The sequence below is a fragment of the Ochotona curzoniae genome, unplaced genomic scaffold (assembly GCF_017591425.1).
Source record: "Ochotona curzoniae isolate NIBS_2020 unplaced genomic scaffold, NIBS_Ocur_1.0 contig_2688, whole genome shotgun sequence".
Taxonomy (NCBI): Eukaryota; Metazoa; Chordata; class Mammalia; order Lagomorpha; family Ochotonidae; genus Ochotona; species Ochotona curzoniae.
In genome coordinates this window covers 15,276,059-15,294,910 of record NW_024465553.1, presented here as the reverse complement: position 1 = coordinate 15,294,910, position 18,852 = coordinate 15,276,059, and the positions used below count along the sequence as shown (strand labels likewise).

The 18,852-nt window shown below is 48.1% G+C and overlaps 1 long non-coding RNA gene across 1 annotated transcript in view; it reads left to right on the top strand.

Annotated features, from left to right (window-relative positions):
* The first annotated feature begins 1,384 nt into the window (after positions 1–1,384).
* Positions 1,385–18,852, top strand: part of LOC121152937 — a 25,255-nt gene continuing 7,787 nt past the window's right edge. The window contains exon 1 of the long non-coding RNA XR_005883325.1: positions 1,385–1,559. This is a non-coding gene — a long non-coding RNA (uncharacterized LOC121152937). The remainder of the gene's footprint in view (positions 1,560–18,852) is intronic.

Here is an 18,852-nt window from a genome sequence, read left to right as displayed (position 1 = left end):
TCTGCCCTTTCCTCCAACCCTGTAGGAACATTGGTGGTGGGGCAGGGGGGATGTTACAGGTATCAGTTTTTGCAGAATTTAGAAGCTGAATATCCTGTTTGGACCATCAAACTCAATGTGGACCTAAGGCTGCATAGGTGAGGCTGAAAAAAAAAGGCTTATGGTGCCTTTTTCTAATGAGAGACAAGAAGCACACATATAGAGAAAACAACAAGAAAAGGCCGTTCAAAGGTGCCAGAGATTAGACCCCAGTAGTTCCTTGGGGGCGGTAGATGGCAGGGCAGGTTAACTCACCGTGTGGGTAATTTTTAGGGCAAGAATCTGGTTGGACACAGGCCAAGGGATTTCAGTGACACCCAGACACAGGGCAAAGGTGATGAATGTACCTGGAGAGGGCTTGGGATGAAGATGTACAATGAGCTGGCTCTTGAGAGATGAGAGGCTTTGGAGAGCTGGACATGAGGAGGAAGAAAGGGGTGCTCTGGAGGGAGCGAGCCTTTCAGAGCCCAGTACAGCAGGTGTCAAGAAGCAAAGCCAGAACTGGAGGTGAAGAACAGTGACGGAATCTGGCCAGGTTAGAGGAACCCTGTTAGCCCATCGCTGCTTCCCCGGGGCAGGATACCTGCTTCTGCCTTGTTCTGCTGCTTACTCATGATGTGTGCTCTTGGACGAGTCATGCAAACTTAGCCCTAGTTTCCTAACTCGTCTTGCAAAGCTAATCCCTTCTATGGCTTTTGTGAGTATCAATGATTTCATACAGGAGTGATTACCTGACTGCTTTATGCCTCATTGGCAATTCACAAAACACCGAGGCTTCATTAAGTCATGAAGAGCACCCCAGTATCCATGGAGACAGAGAGGCTCCCCTTCCAGGTGCCTTGGTAGCTTCTCCTTCATCATCATCTTGCACAGTTCATATGCACAGCTTGGTGCTGTGGAATGCAGCTCTTCCTTCAAGATTACTCAAACTCTTGCCGGGGCGGATGGTGGGAGGAGGGGTGTGGAATATGTACCTGTTTACTCCAGACTCTTGCCATGCACGAAAACAAGAATTCTAAATGCCGGCATAAATAAAGTGCACAACAGTATAGTTTATTTAAAAGTGGAGAAAGTACACACACACACACACACATACATACGTGTGCCTGGGTCACCCATTAAGGGGATTTGCCCTACTGGGGGAAGAGGTAGGGGAAGGAAGACACAAACATTCTCTCTAGTCGAATGATGCAGCGAAAGAGAAATCACCCATCCTCACCCGTGGTCGGTCTCCTTTCTGAGCTTGGGACAGTGCCTTTCCAGGCGTGAAGCCTCTTGGGAATTATCTGGCACCTCCACAAGTTCCACACAGAGCTCAGTATCCATATTTTCATGGTGTCTTCCTTCCAGGTCCCCGATGAAGTAGGTGCATCCCAGGAGAGTGAGCATTCTGATGGACAAGGAGGAAGATGGAATCATGCATTGTGATGGCTTGCGACTTCAGTTCACCAGACCTGCCTCGCCCATTTCAAAACCTCTTCAACTGTAAAGGCTTCCTTGATCTCCAACCACTCTGCAAAGTGAGTTCCCTTCTCCACTGTCTACTTTATACATATCTGGGTACGCACATGTCATATTGTTTGTGAATTGTCTGTGTTTAAAAGAATTGGGGACAGGAGAATGACCAGCACAATAACTAATGACTGATTCTCTACCTCCAAGTGCCAGGAACCCATGTGGGAGCCAGTTTGTGTCCCAGCTGCTCCATTTTCCATTCACCTCTCTGTTTGTGGCCTAGGAAAGCAGCAGAAGATGGCCCAAAGCCTTGGGACCCTGTACCTGTGTGGGAGACCTGCAAGAAGCTCCTGGCTCCTGGCTTCGGCTCAGCTCCAGCCACTGTGGCCTCTTGGGGAGTGAACCAGTGGATGGAAGATCTGTCTTTCTGTCTCTCCTTCTCTCTGTAAATCTGATGTTCCAAGAAAAAAAAACCAAAAACCTTAAAAAAAGAGAAATCATACTTAGCAGAATTACAGACCCTTTCCCAGCACTTAGAAACCTTAGGCAAAGTCCAGCTCCCTGCTTGTGCCCTGGGAAAGCAGTCGAGGATGGTCCAATGCTTTGGGACCCTGCACCTGTGTGGGATACCCCGGGGAGGTTCCTGGACCCTGGCTTCGGATCAGCATGGCATCGGCCATTGCGCTCACTTGGGGAGTGAATCAATGGACAGAAGATCTTCCTCTCTGTCTCTCCTCCTCTCTGTATATCTGACTTTCCAATAAAAAAGAAAGAAAGAAAGAAACCTTAGGCAAAGCTGTAAGGAGTTATTTGAATATCCCACCCTGGACCTGGTGCCATTTTTCTTCCTCACAGCTCATGAAATTTGCGCCAGTCTAGCCATTTACCAATTAGATGTAACCTGGCATTCCACCTGAGAATCCCACCCCCAATCTTCCAGCCCCTTTCCCCAACCCCACCCACTCACCAATCATCGCTAGGCATTCACCTGCACTCACCAATCCCCTGGGGCCTGCCCTTAAACCCTCCCAATCCCCGCCCCACACCTTGCCAACAAAAAGGCCCCCCCCCCCCCCCCCCCCCCCCCCCGGTACAGCTCTATCTCTTTTCTCTTTCTCCTTCCCCACATTCCCCTTCACCTTTACCTGTCCCACTAGTATAAACCTCCTAAGATACCTCGTTGCGTCTGGTGTTTTCAGCTCACAGTAAAGAACCAGGTTGCGGGAATTAGCTGCGTGTAAAATATCGTAATATCGTATGAACTAGAACTAGAACTCTAAACTGTTTTAAATAACTAACAAAAGCTACCTCCCATCCCTGTAGATACAATTTCTTCATCTGTAATATGGGACATTCTTCATAGATTTACTGGGAGAATTAAATAAGAAAAATGCTTAGTACCAAGACTCATTACATCATATTTAATGAGTGTTGGAAATTATTAGCTGAAGACATGAATTATTCCTTAAATGAACCCTTTGGGTTTCTGACTCTGCTTTTTTACATTTTAGATAGTGTTTTTTTTTTTAAAGATTTATTTTTATTATTTTTTTATTGGAAAGGCGAATATGCAGAGAGGAGAGAGAGAGAGGAAGATCTTCCGTCCGATGATTCACTCCCCAAGTGAGCGCAATGGCTGATACTATGCCAATCCGAAGCCAGGAGCCTCTTCTGGGTCTCCCATGCGGGTGCAGGGTCCCAAAGCTTTGGGCCGTCCTCGACTGCTTTCCCAGGCCACAGTCAGGGAGCTGGAAGGGAAGCGGGGCTGCCGGGATTAGAACCGGCGCCTATATGGGATCCCGGGCGTGCAAGGCGAGGACCTTTAACCACTTGCGCCACCGCGCTGGGCCCTAGATAGTGTTTTTGAAACATCCTTTGCATCCATAAATCAGGGAGGGGCAGGGGACAATAGTTTAGAACTACCACTTTTTTTTTTCAGGAGGCATCCCTATTTTAAGGAATGATTGTATTCAAATACAAAGCCTTATGAGCAAGAATGGAACCTGATGACATGCCCTTCACGAGGTGACAGTGACCCTTGAATAGAGCAATTTGGATCCTTGTCTAACAAGGCACTTGCAATAGGAGCTCAGAGAGAGACAAACAACCCTGCTCCAGGAATCAGTAGCAAGAGCCTGTGTCTCAATGCCAGGCCTCTGGGCTTGGGTTTCCTCTGCTCCAGGAGAGGATGTGGGTGCTTCCTTCTCAACCACCACACCCGACACTGCCACCCTGGACTTCCTGTGGTGACCACATGCAGCTGGGTGTTGCAATCATCTGGGGCTCTGCTTCAGGAAGTGGACTTTTGTTTCTGGCTCCAGGAAGAGGAGAAGGGGTGGTGCAGATAATAATGGCGATAATGGTGGTGATGTTCATTAGGACTCTGAGTTACAAGTTTTGCAACTGACCTCAAACTTGAATGAACAGACTTCAAAGTGAAGACTTACTGGCTCAATTAACCAGAAAGGTTGGGGTACTGCCTGGAACCAAGTGTTCACCAGGGTGCTCAGGAATCTGCTTCCTTATTGGCTCAGTACGTCTGATTGGCTTTAGTCCCAGAAGGGCTGTCAGCATGTGGTGGCAAAGATGGCTTATGGCAGGCATGCTTATGTTCCACCAGTTTTAGAGCCTCACCTGACACTGTACTTCCTCGTAGTCCCACTGACATGATTTGATAGGCTCCCATTAGCCCAGTGGGGATCACGGGAGCTCTGGCAGATGTTAGTTGACTGGCTGGGCCTGAGTCCTAGGAAACACTTCCCCAGTTCTGAGAATGAGAGACCAATTGTGCCTTAATCCACATGTTATCAGCAGAAGAAAAAAAAGATCAAAACAGTAGCTGTCCACTCATCCACTCTCCTGACCATTCTGGATATTGTAACAATAAGAAGCAGGAAATAAGAATGCCTAGAAGAGTCTCAACATTTTTACCAAGATATTACCAGAAACACTGGTTTTACATTTGCCCAGCCCCCCCAAATCTGACCTCCAAAATGTACCTCATTTCAAGCTCCTTTTTTTTAAAGACATTTATTGTTATTGCAAAGGCAGATAGATATACAGAGAGGAGGAGAGACAGAGAGATCTTCCACCCACTGGTTCACTCCCCAAGTGGTCATAACTTGGTGCTAACGCTAATAATTGAATTCTTGAAGCCTACATGGGAGAACTGGATTGAATTCCCAGATCTCAGCTTTGGACAGACCCAGCCCTGGCTGTCATGTGCATGTGAGAAGTAAACCAGCAGATAGGAATGGTCTGAGTGTGTTTCTTGGTCTTTCTGCCTCTTTCTTGGAAAGGCAGAGTTACAAAGAGGAGACACTGAGAGATAGATCTTCCGTCTGCTGCTTTACTTCCCAAGTGGCCACAACAACTGGAGCTGAAGCGATTCGAAGCCAGGAGCTTCTTCCGTATTTCCCACAGGGTGTGAAGGTTCCCAAGGCTTTGGGCCATCCTCTACTGCTTTCCCAGACCACAAACAGGGAAGTGTAGTGAAACTGGAGTAGGACTAGCACCAATACCCATATGACATGCCAGATTTTGAAGGCAAAGGATTAGCCTGTTGAGCCACTGCACTCAGACTGGCAAAACATTTTCTTAAAAAAAAAAAAAAATAGAAAATGTGGGCCTGGTGTGGTAGCCTAGTGACTAAAGTCCTAGCCTTGCATGCACCAAGATCCTATATGGGCACCAGCTCGTATCCTGGCTGCTCCACTTCCTTTCTAGCTCTCTGCTTGTGGCCTAGGAGAGCAGTAGAGGACGGTCCAAAGCCTTGGGACCCTGCACCTGCATGGGAAACCTGGAAGAAGTTCCTGGCTCCTGGCTTTGGATTGGCTCAGCTCTGGCCATTGAGGCCACTTGGGGAGTGAGCCAGCAGACAGAAGATTTTTCTCTCTGTATCTCCTTCAGTCTGTATATCTGCCTTTACAATAAAAAAAAATAAATAAATAAGTCTTTTTACCCAAAAAGGTATGTTAGTAATGGAATCTTAATAAGCAGGTCCCTGTTAAGTTAATAATATGGAAATATTCTAAAAGTGCATTAAAAAGTTGTTTAGCCCATTCAAAAAATAAAATAAAATAAATAGTTAATGTATGCCTTTTTAATTAAAAAATGTGTTTATTTTCATTTGAAAGGAAGATTTACAGAAAGGGGATATAGAGAGAGAGCTGCCAAGCGCTGGTTCACTCCCCAAGGGCAGCAACAACGGGAGCTGAGTCAGTGTGACAACAGGAGCCAGGTGTTTCGTTCAGGTTTCCCATATATGCATTGATGCTGCTTTTCCAGGTCATAGCAGGGGGTTGGATTGGAACTAAAGTAGCTTGTATGTGATCCAGCGTCCATATGGGATGCCAGCGCCATAACAGAGAATTAGCTTGCTATGCCATCAGGCCAGCCATGCACATAATGATGTATTGACATACTTGAAAGAGTTACAAAGAGAGAGGAAGGGACACAGTGATTTTTTTTCCATCCTCTGGTTCACTCCCCAGATGGCTGCAATAGTCAGGGTTGAGCCAAGCTGAAGGCAAGAGCCAAAAGCTTCTTCTGGGTCTCCCTCAGGCATGCATGGGCACAAGCATTTGGGCTGCCCTCCACTGTACATCAGAAGATGGGAGGTAGAATGACCAGGACCTGGATGAATGACCAAACACGACGCCTGCATTGCAGACAGCAGCTTAACCTACTATATCACAGTGCTGGCCTGATGGAAGCTGTCTTGACATGATTAGCTCTGCGGCAAGCATCTGCTGCAGCGATGAAGACATAGCTTGTAACTTTCACATCCTAACTAGAAGACCTGGGTTTCAGTCCCAGCATCCTGGGACGCAGCGGCCGATAGATGACGTGTGGATCTCTGCCTGCCATCTGGAAGAGCTAGACCGAGGTCCTGGCTCCTGGCTTTGATCTGGCCCAGTTCTGGCCGTTGCAGGCGTGTGAGAAATGAAACAACAGATGGTAAATAGATATCTGTCCCTATCTCAGGATGCTTCTGTCACCTTTCAAGCAAATCTTCAATAGACACAAAAATACAGTAAAATAGGTTTATGCAAGAGGCCTGTAAGCTGTGACAGGACATTTCCTGTGGGGTTTCTGAGAAAGAGGGAGTTACCTTTATTTACAAAACTTCCCTGTGTTGCAGAAAAACCCTAATTTTCCTAGTTTTTGGAAAGTCAGATATACAGAGAGGAGAGACAGAGAGGAAGATCTGTCCAATGATTCACTCCCCAAGTGGCAACACAAGCTGGAGCTGAGCAGATCCGAAGCCAGGAGCCGGGGGCTTCTTACTCGTCTCCCATGCAGGTGCAGAGTCCCACAGCTTTGGGCCATCCTGTACTGCTTTCTTGGGCCACAGGCAGGGAGCTGGATGGGAAGCAGAGCCACCGGGATACAAACCAGTGCCCATATAGAATCCCGGTGCATGCAGACGAAAACTTTAGTCACTATGCTACTGCACCAGGCCCATAGTTTTCCTAATTTTGTGTTCCAGTATTAATGACAATTTACAGAACTGGACACAATAGTAAGAGTAGAAGAAGCAAAGTTTTATTTAAGTAAGAAAAAGAAGCTCTGAACAATATGATCGGAGAGATTGGTAGAGACCAAAACGCTGAAATGTTGCGGTGTGGGGTAGTCACTTCTTTGCCCCATTGTCTCTGAAGAACAAAGGCAGTGGGTATACATCAGGTATTGAGAAGATCAGGTGCAGCCTTTTTTTTTTTTTTAAAGATTTATTTATTGAAGCTGAAAGAGTTACAGAGACAATTTCCCTCTGATTGTTGACTCCCAAGCAGCTGAAACAGTAAGGACAGTCAAGGCGAGCTGATCTGACACCAGGAGCCAGGAGCTTCTTCCAGGTCTCCCATGTGGGTGCAGGAGCTCAAGGACTTGAACCATCTTCCCCTGCTTTCCTAAGTATCAGCAGGGAGCTAGATGGGAAGTGTAACAGCTGAGACTTGAACCAGTGCCCATGTGGGATGCCGGTCCTGCAAGAGGACGATTAGCTTGATGAGACATCATGTGGGGAGGGTGTGATGGGTGGAGGGGAGCAAGTCTCAACAGAGCCCTTTCTAGTTTCTTTTTATGAAAACGTAGACTGTCGTTGTTGCTTAGTGTTTGTTACAAGGGGCTCCATCGTGTTGACTATGTGCTGTCAAGGAGATGTGGCATGGTGTTAGGAGATCTGGTCGCTGCACCCGCTGCTCCTTTCACGATGGCAGAACACAATACTTGGATCCACAGTGGCTGCTTGTGGACCATGAGGCAACAAGCACGAGAACAGAAGGCCAACTTGCTGAGTGGACTGAAGGTAGAAAGAGCCTATGTCCTCGCTGATGTGGTTGAATTCAACAAAGCCTGGCTCTGCCTGCCGCCAGACTTCTTAAGGAAACAATATGTGCTAGGAGTTTAAGTCACATGAGTTAGGTATCTCTTACTTGCAATCAAGTTTATCCTAATTCATACAGACTTGGGACACACAGGTCCTGAGTCTCTGCAGACTCAAGGGCACCTAGCCTGATGAAGGTCAGGAAGCAGCCGCTCTCCCACACAGCCTTAACTTTGCTTCTCTCAGAGAATGTGCAAACTTCCCTCTCTCTCTCAACAGGGCAGTCTTCATTGATTCAATAGTTAAGGTCTTTGTATGTAAGAGAACAGCTCAGGCTGCAACCAGCATCTCAAGTTCAGTTCTGAAGTCCAGAATATGCACTTGACCCATGTGTGAGTCAGGTGCACTCTGGTCCAATTACCAGTGCCACGAAGGAGGGGCCACATGAACAAACAGAGCAGATCCTGGGGTGTGTGTGTGTGTGTGCGCGCATTTGTAAGGAATTTCTCAGGAAACAGCAGGCTCCTAGTGAAAGACACCCCTAAAGTGTCTGCTCTATTAGGTGAGGCAGAAAGCAAGGCAGGTTACAGAGTCAGGTTAGAGGTGTTAAGCAGTGGGTGGAGAGGGGCCCATCAGCCTAGGAAAGATGAACAGATTCCTACGGCAGGTGGAAGAGCTAAGCAAGAACTAACTCAGGAGGTACCCCTGAAATTCCTCAGTTCAGAATTCAACATTCAATCCCTGAAGGACTTTCTCACGAGGAATAGATGGGAAGAGAAACAAGGAGGAAGAAAAAGCAGAACTGGACAACATGTCCCGCATCAAGATGGATGCACCCCCTGGCTCCTTCCCAGCCCAGTTTAAAATCAGGTCCTCTGGGTAGGTTAGGTTTGTGCGTGTTCCCTGCCAATGGCTGGCAGCGATCCCTCTAGGCAAGCTCACTTACACGGGCGGCCAGGTCGCCCGGCGGGTCACCGCGGTGCCCACGTGGCCGGCCCGGGTAACGGCAGTGGGACGAGGTAATTGGGGTGACAAGGGTGGGATTTTTCAACCTCTTTCTGACCCGGTGTGTGCTGGGAAGCGAAAGGGAAGGATGTGCTTGGAGAGGGCGCCGGAAGGAAACCCGGGAAGCGAGATAGCGAGCGGAGGGGGTCAATTCTGGGAAAACGCGGCCCGCGTCTGCCTGCCCGCCTGCCCGCCTGCCCGCGGTCCCTGTCGAAGGACACACCCACCCTTGAGAGGGAGCACGTTGCTGCATGCAGCCGGAGGAAGAGCTTGGCAGACCCAGGAAGTGCGCAACACCCATTCACAACATGAAGGTGGGCATGGGACTTGTAATCAGAAGGAGGATGCCAAAGCTGAAAACAACCGCACTGATGTTCCAACGAGGATGTGCAGTTTCGTTTTGTTTTGTTTTGCACACCACTGTATTTTCCCATGCCTTGAGACAGACTGGATGCGTTTGTTTTCTACTGGTGTTGGGTAAGGGGGCAGGAAAAAGGTTTAAGCCACCTAGTAATTACCCAAAACTTACTTGTAAGGTGGGACTATTTGTTTCAGCGGAGTTTATTTGGAGGGCAAGACAAATAAAACGGATTTCAGATGGAAACAACAAAACCAATGCTGACCTGCCCCACCCCTACACACACACACACACACACACACACACACACACACACACACACACACATTCCTGGTGGTTTTTTTTTTTTTTTTAATACTGCTGCTGTGCCAGTTTCTGGTAAAGAAGTCTGCCCAAAAGGCTGGATGACTTAATGTCACACACACAAAGAAGGAAGGAAAAGGCTATAAAAGAGAACAGCAAACCATGATCAGGCCAGCTGCTGTTTCTTGTACAGCCTGAGAGCTAAGAGTGGATTTTATATTTTAAAGTGTTTTTTACATGCGTAGTAATATTTCATGACATGTGCATGTTTCCTGTCTGTCTTTTTACAGATTCCTAATCTGGAACTCTCAGCAGTTTCTCAGGTTTGGATCTAGCCCTGAAGACTTAGCTTCTGATTCGCCCCAGTCCTTTGTTCTATGTTGTTAGCGAACACACAGAACCACTCACAATGCCAGGTGCATTTCATGTGTTATTTTCTGTGCAGGTTTGATTTTAGTATTCATTTTTTTAAAGATTTATTTATTTTTATTACAAAGCCAGATATACAGAGAGCGGGAGAGAAAGAGAGGAAGATCTTCCATCTGATGATTCACTCTCCAAGTGAGCGCAATGGCTGGTGCTATGCTGATCTGAAGCCAGGAGCCAGGAACCTCTTCCAGGTCTCCCACGCGGGTGCAGGGTCCCAAGGCTTTGGGCCATCCTCAACTGCTTTCCCTTGCCACAGGCAGGGAGCTGGATGGGAAGTGGAGCTGCTGGGATTAGAACCGGCGCCCATATGTGATCCTGGCGCATTTAAGGCGAGGACTTCAGCCGCTAGGCCAAGCTGCAGGGCCCTTAGTATTCATTTTGAAGGTGATGAAATTGAGGGTTAGTGGGACCTTATGTCCCCACAGCATACAAAGAGGCAGAGGGTGCAAATTCAGATCCACCTAGTTTTAGAATGTGTTTCATATGCAGCATATTTTATTGTCAGTGGCTAGAGTGGTTATAACCATGTAATGTCTGCAAGAATGGTGCTGTGGGCCCGGCGTGATAGCCTAGTGGCTAAAGTCCTTGCCTTGCATCTGCCAGGATCCCATATGGGTGCTGCTTCGTATCTTGGCCTGGGAAGGCAGTAGAACATGGCCCAAAGCCTTGGGACCCTGCACCTGTGTGGGAAGCCCGGAAGAAGCGCCTGGTTCCTGGTTCAAGAGCCAGGATTGTCTCAGTTCTAGCCATTGTGGCTACTTGGGGAGTGAACCAGTAGACAAAGATCTTTCACTCTTTCTCTCCTTCTCTCTGTCTGCCTTTCCAATAAAAAAATAAAATAAATCTTTAAAAAAAAAATGGTGCATGCCTCCTTCAGCTCCTTCAGGGTCCAACCAGGAAAAGGGAAGCCACAGTGAGTGCCTGTAGCAGAGGGAGTTATTAATGTGTAGGATTGCACAGCAGGGTGTGACCACTGCTTCCCAACTGGAAGTTACAGTGTGGTCAAGTGGCCATGGTAAAATGCTATTGACTGCGTGGTTGAAACCACAGAATTGGTTTATCACAGGTCTGGAGGCTGGGCAGTCCAAGACCAAGGTGTCCATGAGGTTCCCACCGAGAGTGATGTCTCGGTGTGCAGACAGCAGCTGTCCCACCGTGGACTCTCACAGCATTCTCTTGGTTCACACCCCAAGCGGGCAAATGAACTCTGCTGGCATCTCTGAAAAGGACGGAGATTCCCAACAAACCATACCCCAACCTTAGGACCTCATTAAGCTGTAATTACCTCCCTCAAGGCCCAGCTGCACATCGAGTCAGGGTTGATTTAGGCTGTGCCGGGGAGTGGATCATACACATTCCATCTAAAACAGACAGCAGATGGTGTAACACAGCCCAGAAAAAAAGGATCTGTTGATGAAAGGACCATGGTGGACCTGTCCAGGAGCAGGTGGAGACCCAGAAGTGTGGAAGCAGCTGCTGAGCCAGAGAACAGAGAACGGGGCGGGAGGGAGGGAGGTGCAGGTCTTCCCAGCCTTCTCATCACCTCTTTAGCTAGGGTGAGCAGGAACCCAGCTGATAAGGGACATGCAGTCTGCAGGGGCCTATCACACATTGATACAGAGCAAGACAAGAAGGAAGATGGGCCCAGGGGCATGTCCTGGCGGAGACATCTGCCTAGAAGTATTCGCGTTCTCTAAGTGTGACACACATGACTTTGGTGGTTATTATGCAAGATCTGGGATGAGTTGCCTGCCAAGAACCTGCAGTGTATTAAACATAAGTTCAACTTAGGATGCCAAAACATTTCTAAAATACATCATTAAATTTTTTTAAAATTGTGGTAGAAGTCATTTGCAGTAGAATCCCATTTGGGTATGTTTTAGAGTAATTAATACTCGTTACTGTAATGAATGACCCCAGGATCTCCATAGTTTGAGAGTACAGCAGACTAATTCTCAATTACTTCATTTTTGTTATTATTGGAAAGTCATATATACAGAGAGGAGGAGAGACAGATTTACTGATTTTTATTGAAAGACAGATTAGGTTTAAGACAGAAGGAGATACAGAGAGGATCTTTCATCCACTGACTTACTCTGTGTTGATTCACCCCCCAAGTGGCTGCAACGGCCGGAGCTGAGCCAATCCAAAGCTAGGAGCCTGGAGTTTCTGATAGGTCTCCCACGTGAGTGCTGGGTCCCAAGGCTTTGGATCATTCTCTGCTGCTTTCCTGGGCCACAAGCTGGGAGTTAGATGGGAAGAAGAGCAGCTGGGACACAAACCAGCACTCATATGGGTCCCTGGTATGTGCAAGGCAAGGACTTTAGCTGCTAGGCCACCGTGCCAGGCGTGAATTTTGGTCTTTGTCTCTACTCCTCTCTGTAAACCTGCCTTTCCAACAACCACAAGTAAATCTTAAGAGATAGAGAAAGAGACTGATTTATTTATGTGTTTGAAAGTCTAAGAGAAGGGAGTGACAGAGAAAGAGGTCTTTCATCCACTGGTTCATTTCCTAAGTGGCTGCAATGGCTTTGTGCTGACCTGGGCTGAAGCCAGGAGCCTGGAACTCCAACCAGATCTCCCCAGTGGGTGAGACAGGTTAGCAGGAAAATTGACCTAAAGTGCAGTAAGTGGGACTGGAATCGGGGCCCAAAGGCGAGCCAACTCTGCGGGTGTTGATTTAACCATCCACACACATCAGTAACGGAGACAAAGGATAGATTACGGTGCCATAACCAAAGATCCCAGTATTCAGGGTCATGTGACAACAAAAGTTTATTTACTCTGCAGTCATAAAAGGGCAAAGACAGCTCTGACACGTGTTACCTTCATTCTAGGTCCTGGGTGTCCAAACTGGCAGAGGGAACAGAGAAATACAGCAAGTCACTGGCCAGCTCTTAGAGCTCTGACTTTGAGAAGCACACAGCCCTCTGCTCACCATTCTATGGACCCAACCGACCATAAAGTTTGTGTAATTTGCACAGGGAAGGAAATACAGCCCTGCCCCAGGGTGGAGCACAGACCACTCATAAACAACGGCATATACTGGGACAAAATAACATCAAAATGTGGATTTAGGGCCCGGCACGATAGCTCAGTGACTTAATCCTCACCTTGTACATGCCAGGATCCCATATGGGTGCTAGTTCATGTCCTGGCTGCTCCACTTCCCACCCAGTTCCCTGCTTGTGGAAAAAAAGGCCAAAAGCCTTGGGAGCCTGCACCCTCCTGGGAGACGGGGAGGAGGCTACTGGCTTCTGATCAGTTCGGCTCTGGCCATTACAGCCACTTGCGGAATGAACCAGTGGATGGAAGATCTTTGTCTCTTTGTCTCTCTGTAAATCTTTGTTTCCAATACAAATAAATACATCTTTTAAAAAAAGGCATTAGGAAGGATAGACACTCACCCTGCAGTTTCAAGGAATTTTTAATTACATTCTTGAAATAAAAATGAGAAAGTTTTTTTCCAAGTCGAATCCCTAAATCCTGAATCTGCTCTATTAAAGCACACAGATTAGAAGGATCAGACTGAACATAACCACAAAAATTACATTCCACTATCAATATATGATGTGTTAAGCATTCACTTTTTCTTTGGCCTATTTTGTTTTTTGAAAAGAGAGGCTGAGAGAAGGAGAGAGAGAATGCAGATGAATTTCCATTTGTTGCTTCACTCCCTAAATGCCTGTGATGGCCAGGGCTGACTTGGAAGAAAAGCCAGGAGCTAGGAATCTAATTCAGGTCTCCCAAGTACATGTCAGGGTCAGGGACCCAGCTACTCCGCCATCACTGCTGCTTTCTAGGGTCTGCGTTTGTAGGAAATTCAAGTTGGGGCCAGGATTCAGACAGGCATTCTGATACGGGACTCTGCCTTCACCTCCAGGCGAAACACCTACCCTCACTTTTTATTGGCACAACCCACAACTACACAATGATAAGAGCATATCTCTAGGAGGTAGATCCGCTTGGTCTTTGCTTGGCCAGGATTTGGGTCCTGGTGCACGTGCTTCATGGTGCACTCTCAGTTTCACAGGAGCGGACGTGCCCAACTGTGATTTTTCAAGAACCAGAGCAGGGCTATGTTGTCCTAATCAGTGACACGGGGGTTATGAGGTGTTTACATGTTTTTCTAGACAAGGCAGAAAAATCCAGCCAAATTTGGCTCCAAAGTCCGGCTCTGCTTGTTAGCGTGCTGTAACATCGAACAAAGAGCGTGTGGGAACTGAAAGACCTGGAGGGGCAAGGCCAGAACATGGACAGGTGAACAGGATAATCAAGACTGTCCATGTCACTGTCAGGAAACTGCAGCAAAGATGCAATGAAGAATCCGTCCCACTTCTAAAAGGAGTGGCTGCTGCATAGCTCCAGGTGATCATTGCTTTGTGGAAATAGTTATTTTTATTTTATTATGCATCAAGTTTTTATGTGAAATCTACTGGCTTTTTTTTTTTTAAGATTTATTTTTATTGGAAAGTCAGATATACAGAGAGGAGGAGAGACAGTGAGAAAGATCTTCCGTCCGATGATTCACTGCCCAAGTGAGCACAACGGCCGATGCTATGCCGATCCGAAGCCACGATCCAGTAACTTCTTCCAGGTCTCCCACACGGGTGCAGAGTCCCAAGGCTTTGTGCCGTCCTCGACTGCTTTCTCAGGCCACAAGCAGGGAACTGGATGGGAAGTGGAGCTGCCGGGATTAGAACCGGCGCCCATATGGGATCCCAGGGCGTTGAAGGCGAGGACTTTAGCCGCTAGGCCAAGCTGCAGGGCCCTACTGGGTTTTAATATTGGCAACTGGAGCCACTACTTTGGCGCAGCAGGTTAAGGCACTGCTTGAGGTTTTCGTTTCTCATCTCAGAGTGCCAGTTTGAATTCCAGCTACTCTGCTTCTGAGCCAGCTCCTTGCTAATGCACTTTAGAGCATGGCTCGTGTGGCTGGGCCCTGCCACCCATGTGGGAGACCTGGCTCCTGTCTTCCACCTGAGATCATGTGGGGAGTGATTCAGCTGCTGGGTGCTCTCTCTCTCTTTTTGTCACTCTGCCTTTCGAATAGAGGAGAATACATAAGCAATAAGTATGTTCACAATTAAACATTTTCAAAGGCTTTGTAGGCCAAAGTTATTTGTAAACTGTGCTTAGGCTTACCGATCTGTAATGTCTGAGATAAGCAACCGAGGTCAGTAAAGATCTGGGAGGAGAGACTACCGAAAGGATCCACAGGAAGGAATGGATGGAATGAGGAGGCAGCAGGAGAGAGGCACTTGGGGAAAAACAGATGCTACAAACGGATGTCTAGGAAGTTTGGTGGTGCAGTTTCTGCATTCTTTTTCCGAATTTTATTTGTTATTTGAAAGGCAGAGTGACACAGAAATTATATCTATATCTGTCTATCTAGATATTAATTTTATCCACTGGTTCACTGCTTCACTCCCCAGATGGCCACAACAGTCCAGGCTAAGTCAGGCCAATGAGCAGAGCCTGACCCTCCATCCGGTTCTCCCATGGGTGCAGGCACCCATGCACTTGGGCCTCTTCTGCTGCTTTCTCACGTGCATGAGCTGGGAGCTGGATCTGAAGTAAAGCACCCAGGACTTGCTCTGTTGCTCACATGGGAAGCTAGTATCACAGGCAGTGGCTTAAGCTGATGTTCTATAACACCAGTTCCTCCAATAACATTTTTATTAGAAAAAAATTCATTCATTTTTGATAAAACCTTCAGAAAATGAGACTTTATGTATCGGAACGTTAGGATTCAGATTGTGCCTTTTCTTTTTGGTGGCACTTCACGTGGTCTGCAAGAGGCCCAGTGATGTACTGTGTTCACTGATCCTCCCTTAGTGCTCTTTCTTCTGAGCCCTGATTATAATCTGGATCCCCAGATGGAGAGTGGGTTAGGACAGAGTGAGGGTCTGGGTGGCAGAACTGGATTGAATCCTGAGCCTCTGACTTACTTGTATTCAGCATTTCTGCACTCCATCTCCAAAGTGTAGATAGAATAGCTCTTCCTTGGAATGTGCGTTAGACTAGTGGTGAATACACCTGTACCCCACATCCGAGTTCCAGGATTCAATTCCTGGCTCTAGCTCCTGACCCTGGCGTCCTACCAGTGTAAACCCCAGGAGACAACGGTTGATGACTCAAATCGCTGGGTTCCTGCCACCAATGTGTGCAACCTGGAGTAAGTCCATGGCTGCAGTCCCAGCCCGGCCCTGCCCAGCCATGGACAACATGAAAGGAATAAGCCAGCACATGGGAGTGCTATGTTCTCTCTCTTTGTCTGTGTCTCTTTCCTTCTATTAAAAAGCAGTAATCATTAAACAGCCTTAGACACGTATGAAAAAAAGACAAAACATGTAGCACAGGCCCCAGCACACAGGACACCTTCAGCAAAGAGCAACTGCCATGACTGATGTTCCACTGTGATTGATAGTTACCAAGTCCCAGGAAAGCAATAGGCTGCCTGGTAAGCACAAGTCTACGATCCATCCACTGAAACATTTCATTTCTCATCTCCAGCTTTTAGGTATCATGTCTTCTGCATTTGCTGGTGTGCATTGGTAATTACTGCTTCTCCCGGGTTTGGCATTTGACACTTGGCAGAGTTCTATGCCCTTGGCGAGGCTGCCCCTCTCAGGAGGACAGGGATTAGCCCCCTTGTCTGCAGCACCGTGCTGCGTGGCAATGGCTTCCTGAGCCTGGACTCTCACAGCAAATGAATGCGTGCTTGCTAAATCAATCCCCTATGTGCGTTCCTCCTGTCCTCCTCCATCCTCTGCTTTGTCCTGCAGGGAATCCTGCAGATGACCCCACAGCAATGGCGCCTCATCGTTCTGGAGGGAAATAGGATGCCAGTGGGTCTTCTTAGTTCTGCAAGTGTGAGTCAGTAGGAGACTCGGCCTGAGGAAATGAGGTGCAAAGGCTCTCCCTTATATGGGGCCAGTGTTGTGGCATAGTAGGTAAAGCCACTGCTCAGAACACCCACACTTTGTATCAGCGTCCAGTTTGCTGTTGACGTGTCTTGAATGACAGGGCGAGATGGTTGAAGTACTTGGCCCTGCTAGTCATGTGGGAGACCTAGATGGTCTTCTGGGTTTCTGTCTTTGGCTTGGACCGCCCCTGGCTGTGTCGCCATTTGGTGAGCAAACCAGAGGAAGGAAGATTTCTGCCTTTCAAGAATTTGAAAATAGAGCAAATGAATACTGAATAAAAGACTTTCCTATGGTTTAGTAAAGGCAATTCTATACTTAAACCTTTTGGCATCATTTGATGTAAAGATCTCAGGAATCTTCTGGAACAAAAGACTCCCATGTTCCCTGTTGTTTTCTTCTGCACAACTTACATCAGAGAATGCTGTTAGAATGAATCAGGGATGGTCTTGACCATGACCTGGTGGCAGCACTATGCCTGGGGCAGAATGAGTCAGGCTTTGGAGTTGGGCTTTGTCGTTTCCTTGAAGGCTCAGGGAAAGGGGCATAGGGAGCTTGCCAGGTTTTCTGCCCTGCTTTTGAGGTTTCTAACCATGGAACAGGATCGATTACGTATTTTGCAAAAGTAGGTTCTGCAAGAGGCGACCCTTCTTGAGGGTGTTTTCCCTCGGCTGGACACTAGAGGGAGGCCTGGGCTCAGAAGTGGCGCCCCACCTGCCTGCAGGGGGCTGCAAGGTGGGGAGAAGACAGGAGATGCCATGGAGATGGCAGAATCCCTCCCAGCCGCCCAGGCAGCCTTGCCTGATGATGGATTCAGGTGGTGGACACTCGCCCTGCCTGCCTCTGCCCCACCGGGTGTGTGGACACTGCATGCCCCAACCTGCCTGGCCAGGCAGGGTCCCAGGATGCGTCTTTTCCCACTTAGATCTTGAGCGGAAGCTCTTGCGGTATTATTACAGTATTTCTGCCTCTTGTGCACTGTGCTGGTCAAAGCCTGCAGGTGCTGAGCCTTCCTGCTCTTGATGGGCTTCTTGTGTGACAATGAAGTCACTTTTCTTTTGCTGAGGAATCAGAATTTATGTGTGTGTGTGGGGGGGGGGCATTTATTTGTTTTGGGCCTGGTGCGATAGCCTAGTGGCTAAAGTCTTTGCCTTGTATGCACCAGGATCTCATATGGGCACTGGTTCTAATCCTGGCAGCCTTGCTTCCCAGCCAACAACCTGCCTGTGGCCTAGGAAAGAAGTTGAGGTCAGCCTAAAGCTTTGGGATCCTGTACCCTCATAGGAGACTTGGAAGAGGCTCCTGGCTCCTGGCTTTGGATTGGCTCAGCTCTGATTGTTGTGGCTGCTTGGGAAGTGAATCATTGGATGGAAGATCTCCTTTTCTGCCTCTCCTCCTCTCTGTATGTCTGATTTTCCAATAAAAATGAAATAAATCTTGAAAGTAATCATTTAAATGTTTTGGGAGGTACACTGGGAGTGATAGAGAGCTTCCGCCTGCTGATTCACTCTGCAGCTGCTTCCGGGGCTGAGCCCGAGACAGGACCGGGGGGCAGAAGCAAGGAAGGCAACCCTAGTCTGTGTGAGTGGAGGGAGTGAAGTCCTTGGGCCTCCCTGCTGCCTCCGGCCCCTGCTGGCAGGAAAGTGGAATAGGAACGGAGCTGGGGTTCACACTCTCATAGGTAATGCAGGTGCTCCCACAGCTGTTGGCGAGTCTGCCTGCCTGTTTGCTTACTCCCTCCATGGCGTCAGAGAAGAGTCACAAGTTCTTTGGTGCTCTCCGGACGAGGTGGCTCCTCATTCCCCTCCTGGACTGGACTCGGTCAGCAGCTTCTCAAAATTGAATGTCTAGAATCTGGCTCATGGAAGGCGCTGTGTCTTGCTCTCCCTCAGTCCCTAGTTCACCTCTGCTCAGCAGAACAGAACTGCTGCCAGCTAGGAGGGCCTGGGGGCAGCCCTGCAGACAGGCCCAAGCTGTGTAGGGCCCAGGCCTCTTGCCAGGGGCTCCTG